The sequence below is a fragment of the Notamacropus eugenii genome, chromosome 4 (assembly GCF_028372415.1).
Source record: "Notamacropus eugenii isolate mMacEug1 chromosome 4, mMacEug1.pri_v2, whole genome shotgun sequence".
Lineage (NCBI taxonomy): Eukaryota > Metazoa > Chordata > Mammalia > Diprotodontia > Macropodidae > Notamacropus > Notamacropus eugenii.
The window spans coordinates 374,193,262-374,215,518 of NC_092875.1; the positions used below are offsets into that span (position 1 = coordinate 374,193,262).

The 22,257-nt window shown below is 37.5% G+C and overlaps 1 pseudogene; it reads right to left on the reverse strand.

Annotated features, from left to right (window-relative positions):
• Window positions 1-15,195: 15,195 nt before the first annotated feature.
• On the reverse strand, window positions 15,196-16,175 carry LOC140498543 (glyceraldehyde-3-phosphate dehydrogenase-like; annotated as a pseudogene).
• Window positions 16,176-22,257: the final 6,082 nt, after the last annotated feature.

Sequence of the window (22,257 nt, forward strand, 5' to 3'; positions counted from 1 at the left end):
TCATCCTATATTTTTATATCTAAATTATCATGTTGGCCTCCACTACTCCTTTTCCATCACTCTCTATTAAAATAGTATTTTTCCTTAAAGGCCCAACTCAGGTGCCACTTTATACATTCCCTGATATTTCCATATCAAACAATTTCCATTTATCTCAAATTTCTTCTACTGTTTTGTCCAGCAGTTTCTTTTTTTCCTTCTCACAGTTATGCTTATTCATTGCATTATTTTGGACACATTTCTTATCTCCTTTTAGTCTTTATGTTCTTTAAGGAACAAACAGAGTTGTCTTTCATCTATTTATCCCTAGTCTAGCACAATATGAACAACATGGAAGATGTTAAATAGTTGTTAAAGTGATTGAAATAAGTAAACCAATCAAAATATAAGCATCAGGAGTTTCTTTCATTTTTCTTTTCTTTTTTTATTTGCATATTCAGTTCCCGGAAGAGAGAAATAATTATAAATGCATGCTGAATAGTTAATTCTAGCACTATCAGGGTGTGTAAATCTAGGAAAGTCCTATTGTCTACTTGGCTTTTTGTTTCTTCATTTTTTAAATGAGGAAGTAAGATTAGATTTTTCACAGGACAAGCTGGCAATAAGGCACATTACAAAAGGTGCCCAAAATACTATTTTTCATACTCAATTGTGGGAAATAACTCTTCAGCTTAAAAAAACAACCTAGACATGCAAGGGAGTACAATACAAAGGATCATGAAAAAGGTACCAATTATGTGTCAAATGCTGGTTTTGTTATTTATTAGTTGTGATTGCAGAAAAATTATTTCACTTGGTTGAGCCTCAATTTCCCCCCTAATCTATAAAACTGGGATAATAAGATTTATACTTTCTACCTCTGATGGCTTTCATAAAGAAAATGCTTCATAAACTTAGTGTTTATGCATGTTTAGGATACTTAATGCACATTGTTCCTATCAATTTGTAATTCCATAGTAGTTTCTTCTCTTAAAACTTTCTTATACCCAAATTTAGTCTTTTATTCATTCTAAGTGGTCACTTGATGTGCATGGACTCTGATTTAGGAATCTAACTCTGAACCTGAATTTACTTTTCATTTCTGCTTGGCAAATAAATAGTACATCATTCAGACACATTCAAGAAACCAGCGAACTATGCTTCTAAGGTGATAGAAGCTTTATTTGAAAGCAATAAGGCTTCAACTGCAGTCCCTGAGGCTTCTCAGGGTCCTACTTCCTGAGATTTTTCTCTAAAGTAACCTTTCAAAGTCATCCACAAATGCTCTTATTCTAGATCATACTGTCATCTGACCTTTGTAAACTTAGACACAAGAGAAAATAGAGAAAGGAAGATGCTAAAAGAGATACAATCATACATTTCAAAATGCAGCTATATCCCAAAGCTACAGGGTTCCCATGACCTGTAAAACTCACTGTAATTTTGATTTCTTTCTGACAATTATCCATATATATTATAGCTTTCTTCTTCCTGTAACATAGCATTTTGTTCAATAACTGCTCCAAGTTAGAGTAATCAGAAAGTGACAGAATGGTTAGAAAAAAAATAATTGTGACGAATTGGGGTAGGGGAGAGGAAAACTAAGTTGATAATAGAAGAGATATACCTTATGTATAATATCATATTCCCCTAAGAATGTGAAGGTGTCTTCAGTCCCCTTTAAACTCTATCAATATTTTAGATTTCCATGAGATGCTGTATTTTTTAATTTGCTCTGAGATACTGAATGTCCAATCTAATTAAGTGGTGATAAGTTTTAATGGCAGCATTATCAGATAACACCAGGGGTCCATTAAGAAGCCTTACTATAGCACTCAGTCTCTTGTGAAAAAAGGCAATAAAATAAAAACCACTAGAATTTCCAGAGACTATTGTCTCCAACAGTTTTGCATACATGGACAATTAAAAATGCTGAATATTAGGGAGTACCTTGAAGTCTATATGAAGGCTTTACCTTCAGAACAAGCATCCTTCAAATGTTTTAGAAAATTTGCAGTACTTTCTTCTCTCCAAATAAAAAATAAGGCAAAATAAGAGTTCACAAGACCAACATGGGGATAGTCCTCAGTGTTTGCAGTTCCCTGCCTATTGGAATTTATGCCTAAGTTATATTTAATTTGATTATCTTTAGGAAAGTTGATTCAGATAAAGTATATAGTGACCTGAAACTTCATTCAAATCTCTAATTAGCCTTAGATGAGCTGCTTTTGATACTCAAAAGAACTAATCAAATGTGTTCTAAGACACTGTTCTTTCACCGTTACAATTTTTGATTCAGCCAGGTCATTTTCACAATGTCCAATGGAGACTGTCTGTTCTTACACATTGGATAAGCAAGTAACCACCACCACCACTCCACCCCACCACTGCCAGCACAGGTTAAAAAAAAAAATATTCAAGAGGTAGGCCAAGATGGCACAGTGAAAGCAACCACTCACCTAAGCTCTTGGACAAACTCCTTTGGATAGTTCTGAAAAGAGAATCTGACTAAATTTTGGAGGTGCAAAATCCAGTGGGAGACAGACTGTGACGGATTCAGAGCCCAGGCTAGACTGGAAGGTCCACAGGAAGGATCTGTTCCGCGGGGGTGAGCCCCCAGTGCACAGCTCAGCACAGTCAGCACAGCGGAACAGAAGGGACCTGAGAAGCCTGAGAACAGCGGGTGGAACCTGTGGAGTGGGAGACAAGCTGAACCAAGCAGGTAAGAGTCACTGAGCGCCAGATATCAGCGCAGCAGCTCCTGAGACCTTCAGCCTGAAGATTAAACTTCGGTAAGTCACCTACTTGAACTTCTGGGAGCCAGGATGGTGGAGTGACCAGTAAATGCTCTCTCCTCCCCCCTTGAAGACCATGAAAGAACCATAAAATATTTCCCCAGAAAAATCCTGGATCAGCGGGAACAGCAGAAGGGGCAAATAGTCTCATAACACCTGAGGATGGGAAAATAGCTAAGGGGGATCCCTCCTACTGTGGCAGAGGCAAACCAGAAGGACAGAGGATGCAGGGCAGAGAAAACTCGCACTAAGACCCAGGCAAGCCTCAGCACCAAGAGAGGAGCCCCAGGAGGGGTGGGAACACACATTAGCATCTAGGCATGCCTCAGCCCTTTAGGGGAAAAGGGAAGACAATAGGGAAGCTGGGATCACCATCCCCTGAGCTTGCCTTTGCCTCAATTCAGCTGAGGGGATCTCCTGTGACCAGACCACTCCTCCCACACACTTAACAAGCTAACTGCAGGGTTGATCTGGGAAACAAAAAACAAAAACCTGCTTTTAGCTTTTTCACACATCAGCTCAACACAAAGTTCTATAGCCTCTGACTGAAAGAACCAGAAGCTACAATACTCAGTCAGTATCATGAACAGGAAAAGGCAGATGAAGGGTGAAAAAAACCATAGAATCTTTCTATAGGGATAAGGACCAAAACACAAATACCAAAGAGGTCAGAGCTGAGACTGTACTTACATCTGAAACTTCAGAAGGGACTATGAACTTCTTGCAAACAAAAGCAGCTCTCCTGCAACAGCTGAAGAAGGAAATAGAAGAAAAACTGGCCAATGAATTTAAAATTACGAAAAAAGAATTCACTGATGAGAGCATCACTTTGAAAAGGAAAATTGAACAAATGGAAAAGAAAGTTCAAAAATTAACTGGAGAAAATAATTCCCTAAAAGGAAGAGTTGATCAAACAGAAAAGGAAACGCAAAACATAACTAGGAAAATTGGTCGAATGGAAAAGGAAACACAAAACCTAACTGGGAAAACTGGTCGAATGGAAAAGGAAGTACAAAAACTAACTGGAGAAAATAGTTCCTTAAAGGAAAAAATGGTCAGATGGAAAAGGAGATGCAAAAGTTAATTGAAGAATAAAACATGATAAAGATTAGAATTGGGCAAGTAGAAACTAAGGACTCGATGAGGCAGCAAGAATCAGTCAAACAAAATCTAAAGAATGAAAAGATAGAAGAAAATGTAAAATATTTAATTGGAAAAACAACTGACCTGGAAAATAGATCCAGGAGAGAAAATTTAAGAATTATTGGCTTGCCAGAAACCCATGATGAAGAGGAGAGTCTGGACAATATCTTCCAGGAAATCAACAAGGAAAACTGCCCAGAAGTGCTAGATTCAGAGGGCAAAATAGTCATCGAAAGAATCCACTGTTCCCCTCCCGAAAGGGATCCCACACTCAAAACCCCAAGAAATATAGTTGCCAAATTCCAGAGCTATCAAGTGAAGGAGAAAATACTACAAGCAGCCAGAAGGAAACAATTCAAATATCAAGGACATAAAGTCAGGATCACACAGGACCTTGCAGCTTCTACATTAAAAGACCGAAAGAATTGGAACCCAATATTCCATAAGGCAAAGGAGTTGGGACTTCAACCAAGGATGAACTACCCAGCAAAGTTCAGCATAACATTTCAGGCAAGGAGAAAGTTATTCAACAAAATAAGGGATTTTCAGAGATTCCTGACCAAAATGCCAGAACTCAATAGACAATTCGATCTTCAAATGCAAGTCTCAAGAGAATCATAAAAACATAAACAGGGGGGGAAAAACAAAAACAAAAACAAAAACTTGTTACTCAATTAGGGCAAACTGTTTACCTCCCTATAAGGGAAGATGATACCTGGTAATCTTGAGAACTGTGCAGCTATTATAACAAAAGGGATATACCTAGAGGGAATGGGTATAAAGTAAATGATGTCATGTCAAAAATATGATTTAAGTATGAGAAGGGATTGTAATAGGAGGTGTGAAAAGGAGAAAGCAGAAAATGGCAAATTACATCACAGGAAGAAGTACAAAATTATAGCAGAGGGAAGGAGGGGAGGGAGATGAGCATTGATTGAGAGGTACTCTCATCTGATTTGTTGAAAGGAGGGAACAATAATCTTAAGTAGATAATCCTAACTAGCTCTATAGGTAGTAGGAGGGGAAGGGGGAAGAAAGGGGAGAGAGGCTAAAAGGGAGGGAAGAAGCAGTAAGAGTAAAGGGGAGTAAATGGGAGGAGGGCTAAAAAAGGAGTGGAAGGCTGCAGGAGGAGGTGGTGAAAAGTGAATACTATTGAGGAGGGGAAGGGAGACTGGAGAGCTAAAAGCACAAATGGGGACAAAGAGGATGGAGGGAAATGCACAGATTGTAATCATAACTGAATGTGAATGGAATGAATTCTCCCATAAAACAGAGATGGATAGCAGAATGAATTAAAAGCCATAATCCAACAATATGCTGCTTGCAAGAAACACATTTGAAATGGGAGGATACACATAGGATAAAGGTCAAAGGATGGAGCAGAATATATTGTGCTTCAGCTCATGTAAGAAAGGCAGGAGAAGCAATCCTAATGTCAGACAAAACAAAAGCAGAAATAGATCTAATCCAAAGGGATAAGGATGGAAACTATATCCTGCTAAAAAGCACCATAGACAATGAAGCAATGTCATTACTAAACTTGTATGCTCCAAGTGGTATAGCATCCAGATTCTTAGAGGAAAGGTTGGGGGAGCTGAAGGAAGAAATTGACAGCAAAACTATACTACTGGGGGACCTCAAACTCCGCCTCTCTGAACTTGATAAATCTCACCTCAAAATAAACAAGAAAGAGGTTAAGGAGGTAAATAAAACTCTGGATAACCTAGATATGATAGATCTTTGGAGAAAACTGAATAGGAACAGAAAGGAATATACCTTTTTCTCAGTGGCACACGGAATATTTACAAAAATTGACCATGTACTAGGACATAAAAATCTCACAATCCAGTGCAGAAAGGTAGAGATAATCAATGCATCCTTCTCAGATCATAATGCATTAAAATTACATGTAATAAAAGGCCATGGAAAGATAAACCAAACATCAATTGGAAACTAAATAATCTAATCCTAAAGAAGGATTGGGTCAAAGAAGAAATCATAGAAACAATCAACAATTTCATTCAAGAGAATGACAATAATGAGACAACATACCAAATCTTATGGAATACTGCAAAAGCAGTTATTAGGGGAAGGTATATATCTTTGAATGCTTACATAAATAAAATAGAGAAAGAGGAGATCAATGACTTGGCCTTGCAGGTGAAAAAGCTAGAAAAAGAACAAATTGAAAATCCCCAGGTAAATACCAAATTAGAAATGCTGAAAACCAAAGGAGAGAATAATAAAATCGAAATTTAGTAAACTATTGAATTAATAAATAAAACCCATACTTGGTTTTATGAAAAAACTAATAAAATTGATAAACCTTTGGCAAATTTGATTAAAAAAAAGAAAGAAGAAAATCAAATTAGTAATATTAAAAATGAAAAGGGTGAACTCACCTCCAATGAGGAGGAAATTAAAACAATAACTAGAAGCTTCTTTGCCCAACTTTATGCCCACAAATTCGATAATCTAAATGAGATGGATGAATATTTTAAAAAAATACAAATTGCCCAGATTAACAGAAGAGGAAGTTGAATACTTAAACAACCCCATCTCAGAAAAAGAAATTGAGCAAGTCATCAATGAACTCCCTAGGAAAAAATCTCCAGGGCCAGATGGATTCACAAGTGAATTCTATCAAACATTTAAAGAACGGTTAATTCCAATACTATATAGACTATTTTTGAAAATTAGGGAAGGGGTCCTCCCAAATTCTTTCTATGATAGAAATATGGTTTTGATACCCAAACCAAGAAGATACAAAACAGAGAAAGAAAATTATAGACCAATTTCACTAATGAATAGAGATGCAAAAATTTTAAATAAGATTTTAGCAAAACAAATACAGCATCTTATCACGAGATTAATACATTATGATCAGGTAGGATTCATACCAGGACTACAGGGCTGGTTCAATATTAGGAAAACTATTAGCATTATCAATCACATCAACAACAAAGATAGCAAAAGCCACATGATTATCTCAATAGATGCAGAAAAAGCTTTTGACAAAATACAACACCCATTCCTATTAAAAACATTGGAGAACATAGGAATAAAGGGAACTTTCCATAAAATAATAAGCAGTATCTATCTAAAACCTTCAGCAAGCATTATATGCAATGGGGATAAGCTGGAGGCATTCCCAATAAGATCAGGGGTGAAACAAGGATGTCCATTATCAACACTATTATTCAATATGGTAGTAGAAATGTTAGCTGTAGCAATTAGACAAGATAAAGATATTAAAGGAATAAGAATAGCCAAAGAAGAAACTAAGTTATCACTCTTTGCAGATGATATGATGATTTACCTAGAGAATCCCAGAGAAACAAGTAAAAAACTAGCTGAAATAATAAACAACTTTGGCAAAGTTGCAGGTTACAAAATAAACCCATACAAATCTTTAGCATTCCTATATATTAGCAACAAAGTCCAACAGCAAGAGACAGAAAGAGAAATCCCATTTAAGGCTCAGGTAGACACTGTAAAATACTTAGGAGTTCAACTGCCAAAACAAACCCAGGGATTATATGAACACAATTACAAGACACTTTTTGCACAAATAAAGTCAGATTTAAGTAAGTGGAAAAACATCAGTTCCTCATGGGTAGGCTGTACTAATATAACAAAAATGACAATTCTACCTAAATTAATTTACTTATTTAGTGCCATACCAATTAAACTATCAGACAGTTATTTTCTAGAGCTGGATACAATAATACCAAAATTCATTTGGAAGAACAAAAGGTCCAGAACATCAAAGGGACTAATGAAAAGAAATGCTTGGGAAGGAGGCCTAGTACTAGCAGACCTCAAATTGTACTATAAAGCAGCAATTACCAAAAGCAGTTGGTATTGGCTAAGAAACAGAGAGGTAGATAAGTGGAATAAACTTGACACTCAAGACACAGTAGGCAAGGAATATAGCAACCTCCTGTTTGAAAAACCCAAGGACCCCAGCTTCTGGGATAAGAACTCACTGTTTGACAAACATTGCTGCGAAAACTGGGTAAGAGTGTGGTGGAAATTAGGCATAGACCCATGCCTGACACCGCACACAAGAATAAAGTCTAAATGGGTACATGATTTAGGTATAAAGATTGATATCATGAATAAACTGGAGAAGCAAGGAATAGTGTATTTATCAGATTTATGGATAAGGGAAGAATTTTTTACTAAAGAAGATTTCTGTTCCGGAGAGACCTGCAAACCTCTCGACTGGGCGCCGGGACTGGGAGCTGAGTACAGCCCTGCCATGGCCGGGGCACCGAGAGGAAAAGATCCGAGCGAGCTTCAGGGACGGGATCTCCAGCGGCCACGCGGGTCCCTCAACCCACAGAGGGACCTGCAAACCTCTCATAAAAGGTCCGTTGCGCTGCAGACGCGGAACCCAGCCCAGAACTGCCGCAGTCACGGCACCAAGAGATACAGATCCGAGCAGGCTTCAGGGTCGTGATCTCCAGTGGCCACACAAGTCCTTCCACTCACAGGTGACGGGGGTCGGTGAGAGAGTCTCTTTGGCGGGTTGAGAGGGGAGTGGGGTGCCCCCATAACTCAGCCCCCCCCCCAGGGAGGTAGAAGCTGAGAGGCAGCTGCAGACCGGGGCTCCCCAAGAGGGCAGGAGCCTGGATCCATTGTGGAAGGTCTGTGCATAAGCCCCCTGAGGGAACTGAGCCTGAGAGGCGGCCCTGCCCAGACCTGACCACCTGAACTTAATCTCACACTGAATAGCAGCCCTGCCCCCGCCAAAAGCCCTAAGGCTGGAAGCAGCATTTGAATCTCAGACCCCAAAGGCTGGCTGGGAGGATCAGGAGGCGAGGTGGGTGTGAGGAGAATATTCAGAGGTCAAGTCACTGGCTGGGAAAATGCCCAGAAAAGGGAAAAGAAATAAGACTATAGAAGGTTACTTTCTAGGTGAACAGGCATTTCCTCCCTTCCTTTCTGATGAGGAAGAACAATGCTTACCATCAGGCAAAGACACAGAAATCAAGGCTTCTGTGTCCCAGCCCACCCAATGGGCTCAGGCCATGGAAGAGCTCAAAAAGAATTTTGAAAATCAAGTTAGAGAGGTAGAGGAAAAGCTGGGAAGAGAAATGAGAGACATGAAGTCAAATTATGAACAGCAGATCAGCTCCCTGCTAAAGAAGACCCAAAAAAATGCTGAAGAAATTAACACCTTGAAAACTAACCTAACTCAATTGGCAAAAGAGGTTCAAAAAGCCAATGAGGACAAGAATGCTTTCAAAAGCAGAATTAGCCAAATGGAAAAGGAGATTCAAAAGCTCACTGAAGAAAATAGTCCTTTCAAAATTAGAATGGCACAGGTGGAGGCTAATGACTTTATGCAAAACCAAGAAATCACAGAACAAAGAGAGAAGAATAGAAAAATGGAAGATAATGTGAAATATCTCATTGGAAAAACAATAGACCTGGAAAATAGATCCAGGAGAGACAATTTAAAAATTATGGGACTACCTGAAAGCCATGATCAAAAGAAGAGCCTAGACATCATCTTTCATGAAATTATCAAGGAAAACTGCCCTGAGATTCTAGAACCAGAGGGCAAAATAAATATTCAAGGAATTCACAGAACACCACCTGAAAGAGATCCAAAAAGAGAAACTCCTAGGAACATTGTGGCCCAATTCCAGAGTTCCCAGGTGAAGGAGAAAATATTGCAAGCAGCTAGAAAGAAACCTTTCAAGTATTGTGGAAATACAATCAGGATAACACAAGATCTAGCAGCCTCTACATTAAGGGATCAAAGGGCATGGAATAGGATATTCCAGAAGTCAAAGGAACTAGGACTAAAACCAAGAATCACCTACCCAGCAAAACTGAGTATAATACTTCAGGGGAAAAATTGGTCTTTCAATGAAATAGAGGATTTTCAAGTATTCTTGATGAAAAGACAAGAGCTGAAAAGAAAATTTGACTTTCAAACACAAGAATGAAGAGAACCAGGAAAACGTGAACAGCAAAGAGAAGTCATAAAGGACTTACTAAAGCTGAACTGTTTACATTCTTACATGGAAAGACAATATTTGTAACTCCTGAAAATTTTCTGTATCTGGGTACTGGGTGAGATTACACACACACACATGCACACACGCATACACACATAGAGACAGAGTGCACAGAGTGAATTGAGGAGGATGGGATCATATCTTAAAAAAAATGAAATCAAGCAGTGAGAGAGAAATATATTGGGAGGAGAAAGGGAGAAATTGAATGGGGCAAATTATCTCTCATAAAGGAGGCAAGCAAAAGACTCATTAGTGGAGGGATAAAGAGGGGAGGTGAGAGAAAAACATGAAGTTTACTCTCATCATATTTGACTCAAGGAAGGAATAAAATGCACACTCGTTTTGATAGGAAAACCTATCTCACAATATAGGAAAGTGGGAGTTAAGGGGCCAAGAAGGGTGGGGGGGATGATAGAAGGGAGGGCATGGGGAGGAGGGTGCAATTCCAGGTCGACACTCATGGGGAGGAATAGGATCAAAAGAGAATAGAAGTAATGGGGGACAGGATAGGATGGAGGGAAATATAGTTAGTCCTATACAACACAACTATTATGGAAGTCATTTGCAAAACTACACAGATTTGGCCTATATTGAATTGGTTGCCTTCCAAAGGGAAGGGGTGGAGAGGGAGGGAGGTAAAGAAGTTCGAACTCAAAGTGTTAGGATCAGCTGTCGAGTAATGTTCTTGCCACTAGGAAATAAGAAATACAGGTAAAGGGGTATAGAAAGCTATCTGGCCCTACAGGACAAAAGAGAAGACGGAGACAAGGGCAGAGAGGGAGGATAGAAGAGAGAGCAGATTGGTCATAGGGGCAATTAGAATGCTTGGTGTTTGGGGGGGGAGGGGATAAAAGGGGAGAAAATTTGTAATCCAAAATTTTGTGAAAATGAATGTTAAAAGTTAAATAAATAAATTTAAAAAAAAAGAAAAGAAAAACTCAAAAAGCATTTTAATAAATGATTAAAAATAGACATGAGGCTTTTCCGCAAAGAGGACAGAGCTGGATTCACTGAGGGAAAGGCAATTGTGGGCCAACTAAGGAATAAGGTTGTTATCCTATAGCTTCCAAGAGATAAGGAGTAATTTACCAACAATAATAGGAAAAGGAAATCAGTGTCCTAATAAGTGCTTTATAAATACTATCTCATTTGATCTTTTCAACTCTGAAAGGAATATGCTTTTATTATGCTCATTTTACAGTTGAGGAAACTGAGGCAAAAGAGTTTGAGCAATAAAGCAAGTGAAGCATTGTTTTATTTTTCAGAATATATAAAAATTATGTTTACGCTGTGCTGTAGTTTAAATGTGCAATAGTATTATATCTAAAAACACCATTTATAAACCTTAATTAAAACATTTTATTGCTAAAAATTGTAGTCATCTATTTAACTTTCAGTGAGTTTTAATCTTTTTTGCTTATATAGAGTCTTGCCTAGATGTTGATGACTGCCAATTGATCAGTGTGGTTATTGTTGACAGTTGAGGTGACTGTGCCAATTTCTTAAAATAAGGACAATGAAATTTGCCCCATCGATTGACTTTTCCTTTCACTTAAACATTTAGTAGTCATTGTAGGATTATTAACTGGCCTAACTTCAATATTGCTGAACATAAGGGAATAGAGAGGCCTGAGGAGAAAGGGAAAGGCAGGGAAACAGTGGAGCAGTCAGTACACACACAACATTTATTGATTATTTGCCTTTTTATATGGATGTAGGTTTTGACACCCCAAAACAATTGCAGTAGTAACATTAAAAATCAGTAATCATAGACGACCATACCAGATATAATAACAATGGGAAGGTTTGAAATATTTTAAGAATTATCAAAATGTGACATAGAAGCTTTCTGTGAGCACACTGGAAAAAATGGGGCCGATAGGCTTATTTGATTCAGGGATGTTACAAACCTTCAGTTTGTGAAAAAAACAAACAAACAAAACCACATCTGTGAAGTGCAATAAATTGAGGGGGAAAAAGAGATATGCCTGTAATATAAAGCCCCGGTGACTTAGGCTAATGTTTTCCTAAGAAATTAATTAAAGTCATCCTCAAAACTTTATTGGTCCAGGAGAGTAAGGCTCAAACTAGTAACAGCTTTCTTTGCATTATAGCATAAAAAGCCAGCAAGTGGATTGAATTGTCAGTATCTCTCACTTTTGAAAAATATTCCACTGTCTTAAGAGTCAATAAACCCTCCTGATTTGACCTACCTCCATGAAAAGATAAGAGGAGTTGCATCCAATTGAATCATGCTATATCTTTGCTAAATATCTTTCCTATGCTTTTTTTAAGTAAGCTAATATTATCAAGTGTTATATGATCTACCAGTATCTTATTACATTGCAATTCTCTAGTCAGAACTATAATACTGGATTAAGGCCTGACTAAGAACACCACTTGTATTGATTCAGGGAATGGTGTTGATGAGGGCTGGAGAGATAAGGGTACAAGAAATGAGGGTACAAGAAATGAGAGATCTTACATCCTAGTTAGTACTAAATCCTAAGTAATGATATAAGAAACATGAGTCAAGACTCCCTGAAAGGACTGGGATACATATCAACAGTCTGAGTGAAAAAATGTTAAGTGAACAAATCAAGAACACGGGGTTCTGACTGCTGATGTGACAATAACTCTTTTTTTCCCATGTGACAATAACTCTTTTTTTCCCACTGTAAAATGATGTAGTCTGCAAAATTGGTTGATAATGTCCTTTCCCCCTCTAATATCCTGTTCATGAAATGTAGCCTCCATTTTCTTCTATTTCTGCTCAAACTCATTTAAAGTAAGTTTTGAAATAGCTTTTTTTGTAACCTTGAATGTTCTCTAGTACCTGCCTTAGTTTCCTCCTTGAAACCCCTTAGACTGTTACCATTATACTACACACACACACACACACACACGCACACACACACACACACACACACACACACACACACACATATATATATAAATACATATAGGAGAACATAACTATATATTTCATATATGTAAATATATGTATCATATGTATGTATGCATGCAGAAATAGGATACAGATGCACTACTCTGTATTGATTCCAACATTGCTATAACTTCTACCCCATCCCTCTTTTATCCTGCTTTTATATCTTATTTTTCCCCATTACATTGCAATTTCCTTGTGGGGAGGAACTATACTTCTTTTCTTATTTGTTTCCTAAACACTTAGCTTAGTGTCTGACAGAAAGTGAATACCTAATAAATGTTTATTGGCTTGTATGTATGTCTTTGCCTGTGACTTTCTCTCCTTATCTTTCTCCTTATGTCTCTTTCTCTCCATATATACATACATATATATATATATATGTATGTATGTATATGTATTGTGTTTATTCAGGATATTCCAAAAGCCTTAGCACAATGTGAAGCTATTAAATCTCCCCACCCTAAGTATATACAAAATGGCATGAGCAGGATTGATGTTTGTTTGTCCCTTGTTTCAAAGAGGACCAATGACATCAGGAAGTGATGTCTTGCCCTGAGCATGAATTATGTTTAAGTGAGGCAGTTGCACAAAGTTGTCAGCCTCACATTTTCTTCCAGAGCCACTGAATTCCAATGGCAAGTTAAAAGTGAGAATTGCTGGTGATAGCCCAGGAAGTAGTGTGTCTGTGAACAAGGTCTGTGAACCTTGCTGCCTGTGATGTCTGACCAAGCTCTAGGCTCTCTACAGCACCTGCATCAACCACATGCATGGTTGTTAGAACAAAGTGTTTTCAATTTCCCTTTTCATGGGAGAAAGACTTCACATGTTCAGGAGAGACATCTCCTTTACTCACCAATAGGTTTAAGGCCTATTGGTCACTCTTGAACTGGTTCAGACCTTTTTCTGAAATGATTTTACCTGAGTGTATCTACTGCACGTGCTATAGCTACTTGGAGCCACAGTGAAAGTTGTGCAAAGGTAGACACCTAGCATGAATGAACAGCCCTTAAAGGCACAGTAGCCCTTACAATACTGGTACTAGTCCCCCTTGAAGACCCTATCCAGTGCTGTTTTGATGCATGTTATGGATTGAAGAATTATTTGCTATTCTGATGTACAGAACTATAGAAAATAACCAGATAGTATTAGTGTTGCAGTGGAATGGGCTTTGTTTCCTAGGTTCGCTAATTCCTTGTTCTTTTTTATACCACAAATTAATTGTATAATTTAGAATTGTTAAGGTAATTTAACCTAACTTAAAACTTATATTAAAAAACCTGCATGAATCATAGACAAAACAAAAAAAAAGTATGAATGGTTTGGCCATTGGTGATAATACGTTTATTATTAAAACACACACTCACACACAGTTGGTATTTTCAATCTTTTTTTTTCTGTTGCCAACTTTCCTGCCTCTGTTGCAAATATCCTTCCATTAACTTTGATTAATCAGGCTTCTCAACAAACTTTATTTAAGAAGGTTTTATCCTCCCCTGTAGTTTGTTGTTTAATGAAGTGTTACTCATCATAGCCTTCTGCTTTTTAATAAGATTTTATAAATGACTCTATATACTAAGCTAATGTTGCCCTTGGCACCAGAGTTCTTCATGCACAAAGTAAGAGCGGTGTTTGTTGATTAAGGTACTTTTTAGGCTTTCTCCCTTCTCTTTATCATGGTAACTTAGTTATACTGCTAATATTTTTAATGAAATTATTATAGTTTTTCATAAGTAACATATAAATAGCTCCAGTGTTTTAATAGCATGTCATATTTTCAACACATATTGAACATTTCTTCTATTTTTGTATTAATTTTTATCTTATCTCTATCAATAGTTTGATTCTACTTTGAGAGCTGGTTAGGGAGTGACTGAGATATCAGTAATGAGTAATTTCCTATCTTTCAAAACATAATCTATTTCATTATTTTTATTACTATTTCATGCTCACCACATGTAGCATCTTATGATTCTATTTTTGAATAAAGTGTTCATTATATATAAGCATGAGGTTTCTGTGTACTCTTTATATCTTGGCCTCTTCATTTATGATCTCTGCATCATATTTTCCAAAGTAATTTCTTTTTTTTTTTTTTTTGCACTGAATGTGATGACTTTATTGGTGGTACACAAGACAGGACTCTAGGCTTCTCCCCACTACTACAGGGGTGTATTGGGACAAGGATGTGAATGGGACATGGTATCCCCAGTACAGGAATATAAGTTAGGAATGTAGGTTCCCCAGTGGTGGAACTCCTTTTTTGACTGGGGCTAAGGAACCATAGCTTTCCACTTTACTCCTTGGAGGCCATGTAGACCATGATGTTGACTACATGGTTGCTGTAACCGTACTCATTGTCATACCAAGAAATGAGCTTGACAAAGTGGTCATTGAGGGCAATACTAGCACCAACATCAAAGGTGTAAGAGTGGGTGTTGCTATTAAAGTCACAGGATACAACCTAGTCCTCTGTGTAGCCCAAGATGCCCTTCAAGGGTCCCTTTGATGCCTGCTTCACCACTTTCTTGACATCATTGTATTTGGTAGGTTTCTCCAGGTGGCAGGTTAGATCCACAACAGATACGCTGGGAATAGGAACACTGAAGGCCATGCCTGTGAGCTTCCCATTCAGCTCAGGTATGACCTTGCCTACAGCCTTAGCAGCACCAGTGGAAGCAGGGATGATGTTTTGGGCAGCACCATGCCCATCACGCCACAGCTTACCAGAGGGCCCATCTACTGTCTTTGGGGTAGCAGTAATGGCATGGACTATAGTCGTGAGTCTTTCCACAATGCCAAAGTTGTCATGAAAGGGGCCAAGCAGTTGGTAGTGCAGGAAGCATTACTGACAATCTTAAGGGTATTATCATATTTCTCATGGTTCACTCCCATCACGAACATTGGGGCATCAGCAGAGATGATGACCCTCTTGGCTCTACCCTTCAAGTGAGCCCCAACCTTTTCCATGGTAGTAAAGACTCCAGTGGACTCTACAACATACTTGGCTCCAGCATCTCCCCATTTGATATTGGTGGGATTCCTCTCCTGGAAGATGGTAATGACTTTTCCATTTATCACCAGCTTCCCATTCTCAGCCTTAACAGTGCCCTTGAACTTGCCATGGGTGGATTCATATTGAAGCATATAAACCATGTAGTTGAGGTCCATGAAGGGGTCATTGATGGCCACGATGTCTACTCCACCTTAGGTGAATGCAGCCCTGGTCACCAGGCACCCAATACAGCCAAATCCATTGACTCCCACCTTCACCATCTTGTTTCTGGGATGCGACTGAAGTAGCAGATCCTGGCACTGAGCTTGGGAGAAAAGCCGAAAGCCCCAAAGGAATTTCTTAGGCATCTTAGTTCCACCTTGGCATTTATAGCACTGAAGATCATAGTGTATGTTGATTTCAGTTCTTAATAAAATTTCTTAGTTCCATATCTTTCACAGAAGATGAATATCCAATTATTTTCTTGGTAGTCTCTTTGCAAATGCTTACCATGTAATAAACAAATATGCCCTTAAATATTGTCTCTTGTTTTTGGATGCCGCAAAACTGATTCTCCCAACTTCCTTATTGTGTCTTCTTGAAAGAAAACTTCTTAACCAAGCATCCATATAGTTGCCATTTCCTTCTATCTTGGGGCTTCATTTACAATAAGAAAATTTTTAAAAAATGTATACAATTCATTTCCTCTGATATTGTGCCTCCTGGTTGTTAAGTGGATAAAAGGCTCATATTTGGAATAACAAGAAATAATTTAAATGTAGAGTCTAGAGAAATAGGTGAGCAAATTGTGGTTTATAAATGTAATGAACACCATTGTGCTGTAAGAAACAATGATGGGTTAGCTTAAGAAAAAAAAAAAAACTTGTGAAAACCTGTATGAACTGATGCAAAGTGAAGAGAGCAGATCCAGGAAAATAATTTATACAGTAAGAGCAATATTTTAAAGATAATCAACTATGAAACACTTGATAACTCTAACTAACCCAATATCCTGCCACAATTCCGAAAGATTATTGGGGAAAAAAAACAAAAAAACCCAAAAAACATACACTCTACCTCCAGATAGAGAAATTATGGACTCAGAGTGCAAATAGAAACATATTCTTTTCTTTTTTTTCTTTCTTTTGGGGGAACAGGGGTAGTGGTGGTGACTATGGCTAATTCAGAAATTCGTCTTGCATGACTATATATAGTTGCAATATATTTTTATTTTTCTTGTCTTCATGTTGGATGGGAGAGAAGAAAGGGAAGAGAGAAAGTTTGGACCAAAGAAAGATTAAAAAATTCTCCTTGCATAAAATAAAGTATAATATAACAATTGTGATTTTAGCATGGTTTACTTCCCCTTTCAGTCTTCCACTGTCACTTCAGGGATAAAAGTGGGGAATCCAGAATTTAGTATCTTCCTACATTTTTATTTGTTTCATGGGTCATTCTGTTGGAAGAATTCATCACTTAGCAGCCAGAGTATTTTTATGAGCATTTCCTCCTTTAGTTAGAGTGGGCCTTAGTGCCTTATGTTTGAATTGACCTATAGGAGTCATCCCATGAAACATGCTCAGGTTTGTTATTTCTGGTTACAGTCAATTATATAGGAACTTTGGGGCCTGCTTTTGTACGTGTGTGACTCTTACTCAGAGCCAGAATAGCTGATGATTCAGTGGATATAAAAAAGAGAATGATCACCCACTTCCCCAGCCTTCCTTTCTGGCTATGAATCACACTAGAACTGTTTTGAGCTGCTTCCCAAGTGTCATGTAGGAGAACTCGATGCTTGCCTTAAGGCCCCATGTATCCTCTCTGTGGCCATGAGCACATGGCATTTAAAGCACATTTCCTGCCTAGGCAACCTGAAGCCTGAATTTGAGAGTCCTCTTTTTTTGGTTTGCTTTTTTAAATTCTTTGTAGGTTTATGGTGGAAGCCGAATGGCAGCAGGGTGTAAGTTCCTGACAAGTAGTACAAAGAATGATCACCAACAAGAGAATTAGATCTTTTAAAAAAATATCTTTGTATTTCTCTTTTTTGTATACAAAGAGATATTGTTGCCATGTGTAATTCATCATATATACTGAGGGTCTTTCTACTCTCCCCTTCTGGAGGAATCTTATGAGCCCTAATCCAAGCTATAATATGTAAAAAGGGAGAGCTGATCCCTTTCCCCAATTAAAAACCAAGATCTCCCGGAATAAACTAATTTAATTGCACATCTGTATATACAATCAGGAAATCAACACTTTTTTTTTTTATTTTATTTTTTATCAAGATCGTGCTTTGTGCAAGGCATTGCTCAGGTTATTGGAGATCCAAAGAAAAAAACAAAAACATGTTCCATGTAACCCCTTCTAACAACCTTGTTTACTCATATTCAATATAAGGTTTAGCTGAACCTTTTTCAGGATCCAGTCAGAGTAAAATAATATTTGAAATTGGGTTACATTTTCCTGTAAAAATTTAGACCTTGTCATCCTGCTGTATTGAGGACGAGCCTTTTATTGAGCTTTTAAAACCAACTCTCCTAAAACTCAACATTAATTCCTGCAAAATTTATTAAGGAATTGCTATTGATAATGCACTGTATTGGGTTCTATGGTAATAAGGGTTTTTAAAATGGTACTTTTTGTGCTTAAAATATTACTATTGTGGGAACACTCAAATAAGCACATTTAATAAAAGCTAATGTATGATGAAAGGAGAAGAGAATTTCAGAAATACTCTTATGAAATCTGAAAAGATATCAAGTTTCATTTGGGGGAATGAGGATAGAAATATACATGAAAGCACATGCAGATTTCGTCTGCTTTATCACTCATTCTAAAGAAGCGTGGTCACCATTCTCCCTTTTGAGTTGAATAAGCTTCAGAATGAGACATTTCCCTCTTTGCTTCCTACGCTTTATAAAGAATGAAGTTTTCACTCTGCCCAAGGCTAATTCTCAGAAGAAAAAAGTCACAATACGTCCCTTGACTCATAAAGCCCTTCTGCTTTGGTAGGAATTTTGATCAAGAACGCAACAATATTTTCCTCATTGAAAATACTTTTTCTTTCATTTTCATTTTCTTTTACTCTGTGAGGCAGTGCTTTCTAGCATCAGTTGAGATATCTCAAATAGGACAAACATTAACTTTGCCAAATTAGTTACATTCAAGGAATAAGGAAAAATTACCATTGACTTGGGGAGGGGGATGGCAGACAGAGTGAAAATTATTACTAATCTTTAATCTTCAGCAGGCAATACTCTCTTGCCTTTCTTATTTCCATTCTCTTTTTATTTTGTGTAGACTAGAGATGCAGAGCTGTCATTCTCAAGGTCAGCTCCAAGAATTGCAAACAATGAACTGAGACACCTGCCCCTTAACCCTGAACAAAAAATGATTAATCTCCAAATCAAAAATTTGAAAAAAACAAAACAAAACAAATGAAATTGTCTGCTTACCTAGTAATCTAAATACACATATTGTCTGTGGGATTTAATACTTTTGTTAATTCTGTGTTTTACTTTAAATGTTTTTTTTTTTCAAAACACAAGGAACCACTGGAGGAAAAGAGAGTAATGGTAGGAGCTTAGTCCATGTTTGATTCAAAATTTTTATTATAAGCTTCTAATTATGGAATTCACAACTTCACAAATCACAGCTTTTTTTGGCCTCAGGTTCCTCAACAACAACAACAACAAAGAGAGAGTGTGGAATCCATGATAACCTCTAAGGTCCCTTTCAGTTCAGAGTCTATGATTTGAAACAAGGAGAAAAAGTTTGATGAAGGTTGTCAAAGATGGCAAGAGATGAGAATTCCAAGTCAGCTGTTTTTTCTTCTGATGAGCTATCACAGATATTCTTCTTTATTTTCTTCTTTTGACTTTATTGTTTCTCGAGGTCTTATGGAATCATTATCTTCCAACTAACCAATTCTAATTTTCAAGGAATTGTTTTGTTCAGTGAATGGTTATACCTTTTTTCCATTGACCTGTTCTGCTTTGCAAGGAGTTCTTTTATTCAGTGAATTTTTGTTTCTTTTACTGTTATGTTAATTTGTTTATTAAGGTTTTTTCCTTCAGTATTTTTGTGCCTCTTTTACAAAGTTGTTAATTCTCTTTTCATAATTTTCACGAATTATCCTCATTTATTTTCCTATTTTTTTCCTCTAGAACTCTTATCTCTTTTTTCAACTCTGTCAGAAATTTTAGTTGACCTTCGGTCCAATTAGCATTTTTCTTTAAGGCTTTGTTTGTAATTTTTTTCACAATGTTATTTCCTTCCAAGTTTCTTCTTGGTCTTTCTTGACACCATTATATCTTTTTAATGGTCAAATTATTTGTTGTTGTTGTGGTTTGCTCATTTTTTCCTACTTTGAATTTTATGTTAAAGTTAGGCTCCACTTACCTGGTCATAGGTAGGGAGGCATTGTCCTAAACATTAAGCTTTTTTGTTCTACTGTTTTCAAAGTTAGTTCCAGAGGAGTCTGAATATTTTTTTTCTTCCTGCTTCGTGTCATTCTGAGAGAGGTGTGGTCACTGCTCTTCTGGTTTGCACTCTGGTCTCCACCCAGAAACGGCCCCTACTCACCTGTAACCATAATCATTAGTATTCTCTTTGCCTTGAAACTTCAACCAGGGTCTCTGCTCCCTTGTGATCAACCCCCAGCACTCTTCTATACTGTGAAACTGTGACCCAGAACTGTGTACGGACAGTAGAGCTTCCAATCAGTGCCAGTTGTACACAGTGCCAGCAAAACATCCCCTTTAATCTCTTGCTGATAAGTTGTCTGATTCCTTTATCTTCTTTAGGATAAAAGCTCCTGGAAATGCTGCTGCCACCACATATGTAGGCTCAAAACATCCCCTTTAATCTCTTGCTGATAAGTTGTCTGATTCCTTTATCTTCTTTAGGATAAAAGCTCCTGGAAATGCTGCTGCCACCACATATGTAGGCTCAAGACAGTCCTACATCACTGTGCCACAGATTTCTGCTTGCCTCCTAAATTCTCTTAGGCTTGAAAATTGTCTCACCTTGATGGCTCTGCAGCTACACAATTTTATTTGTAGCATTATTTGAAAGTTGCTTGGAGGGGAATGTTGAGAGACTTCAGCTTGATTTCCTGTAATCTGCTATCTTCCTCCTTTCCCTCCTTTCCAAAGTTGGCATTTGTTGTACTATGTTGCCTCACGTTTTATGATGTGAGGTTCAGAGAATTTGGTTGACTAGTTCATTTTTTTAACCAAATCATTCCACAAACATGTTTTAAGTGGGTACTTCAAAACTTGATATTCTCTGATATACATGAATTACAAGATATTTGATAATTTTCTGACATTATGAAATGACAAAGGAAGCTCTTTGATTTGAGAGATTTATAGTAAGGACACTAATATCAGAAAAAATAAAATTATTTAGATGCTTTAACATAAAAAATATTCTTCTGTGAATCTATCATCACTTCAATGTGAATCTTCCATTCACAGGTACAGATGATATCCCATCCAACCCCTTTACACTTAAAGTGTTTCATGTCTTGTCCTATAGAGCCCTAGAAGGGTAGATCTTCGTTAAAGAAGAACTCAAGTCTCTCTCTCTCTCTCTCTCTCTCTCTCTCTCTCTCTCTCTCTCTCTCTCTCTCTCTCTCTCTCTCTCTCCCTGTGTGTGTGTGTAGTCTCTTTCTTTGTCTCTATTTTTATTTATTTATTTATATGTAATATTTCTAAAAACACACATGTATGTGTGTATATATGTGTAGATAGGTAGGTAGATACATATTTCATGCAGCATTAGGAATCACTTTCTTATATGGAGTTCTCACTTCTTTTTCTACACATTTCATCCACAATAATATTCATTATGTTATTTCTTATCAGCAAGTTGTCTTATGATACATGTTAGCTATTTATACCTTGTATCTTTCTACTGCCCTTGGAGTAACTTGAAATTTTGATTGTTTTCTGATCTTGTACTGTTCGATGACTTTTAGCCATATATATTATCATCAGAAAAATACTGAGGTTAAAATAACAAGACAGAAAAGAAGAAATATTTTTTAGGCAGGTCAGGTCACCAACAGCACCTTGACCTTCATTTCCTTTCTCAGTATCTTGACCCAGGAGTCCTGGGAATAGCAGTGTTTCTCTTTCCAAACACCAGATTCTTATTTGCAGCCAAGTTCATGCTGTCATTATGGGGCTGGATTGGGGAAAAGCGAACTGCATTCATCCCCACATCAAATGGCTCCTAATCAAATGCTATCAACTGGTAGATGGGCACAAGAGTCCTAGTTCTTCTGTTAGCCAAGCCCTTATAGCCATCATCCAGGTAAACAATTCCTATAACAAAGGAGATAGTCATTCTCACGAA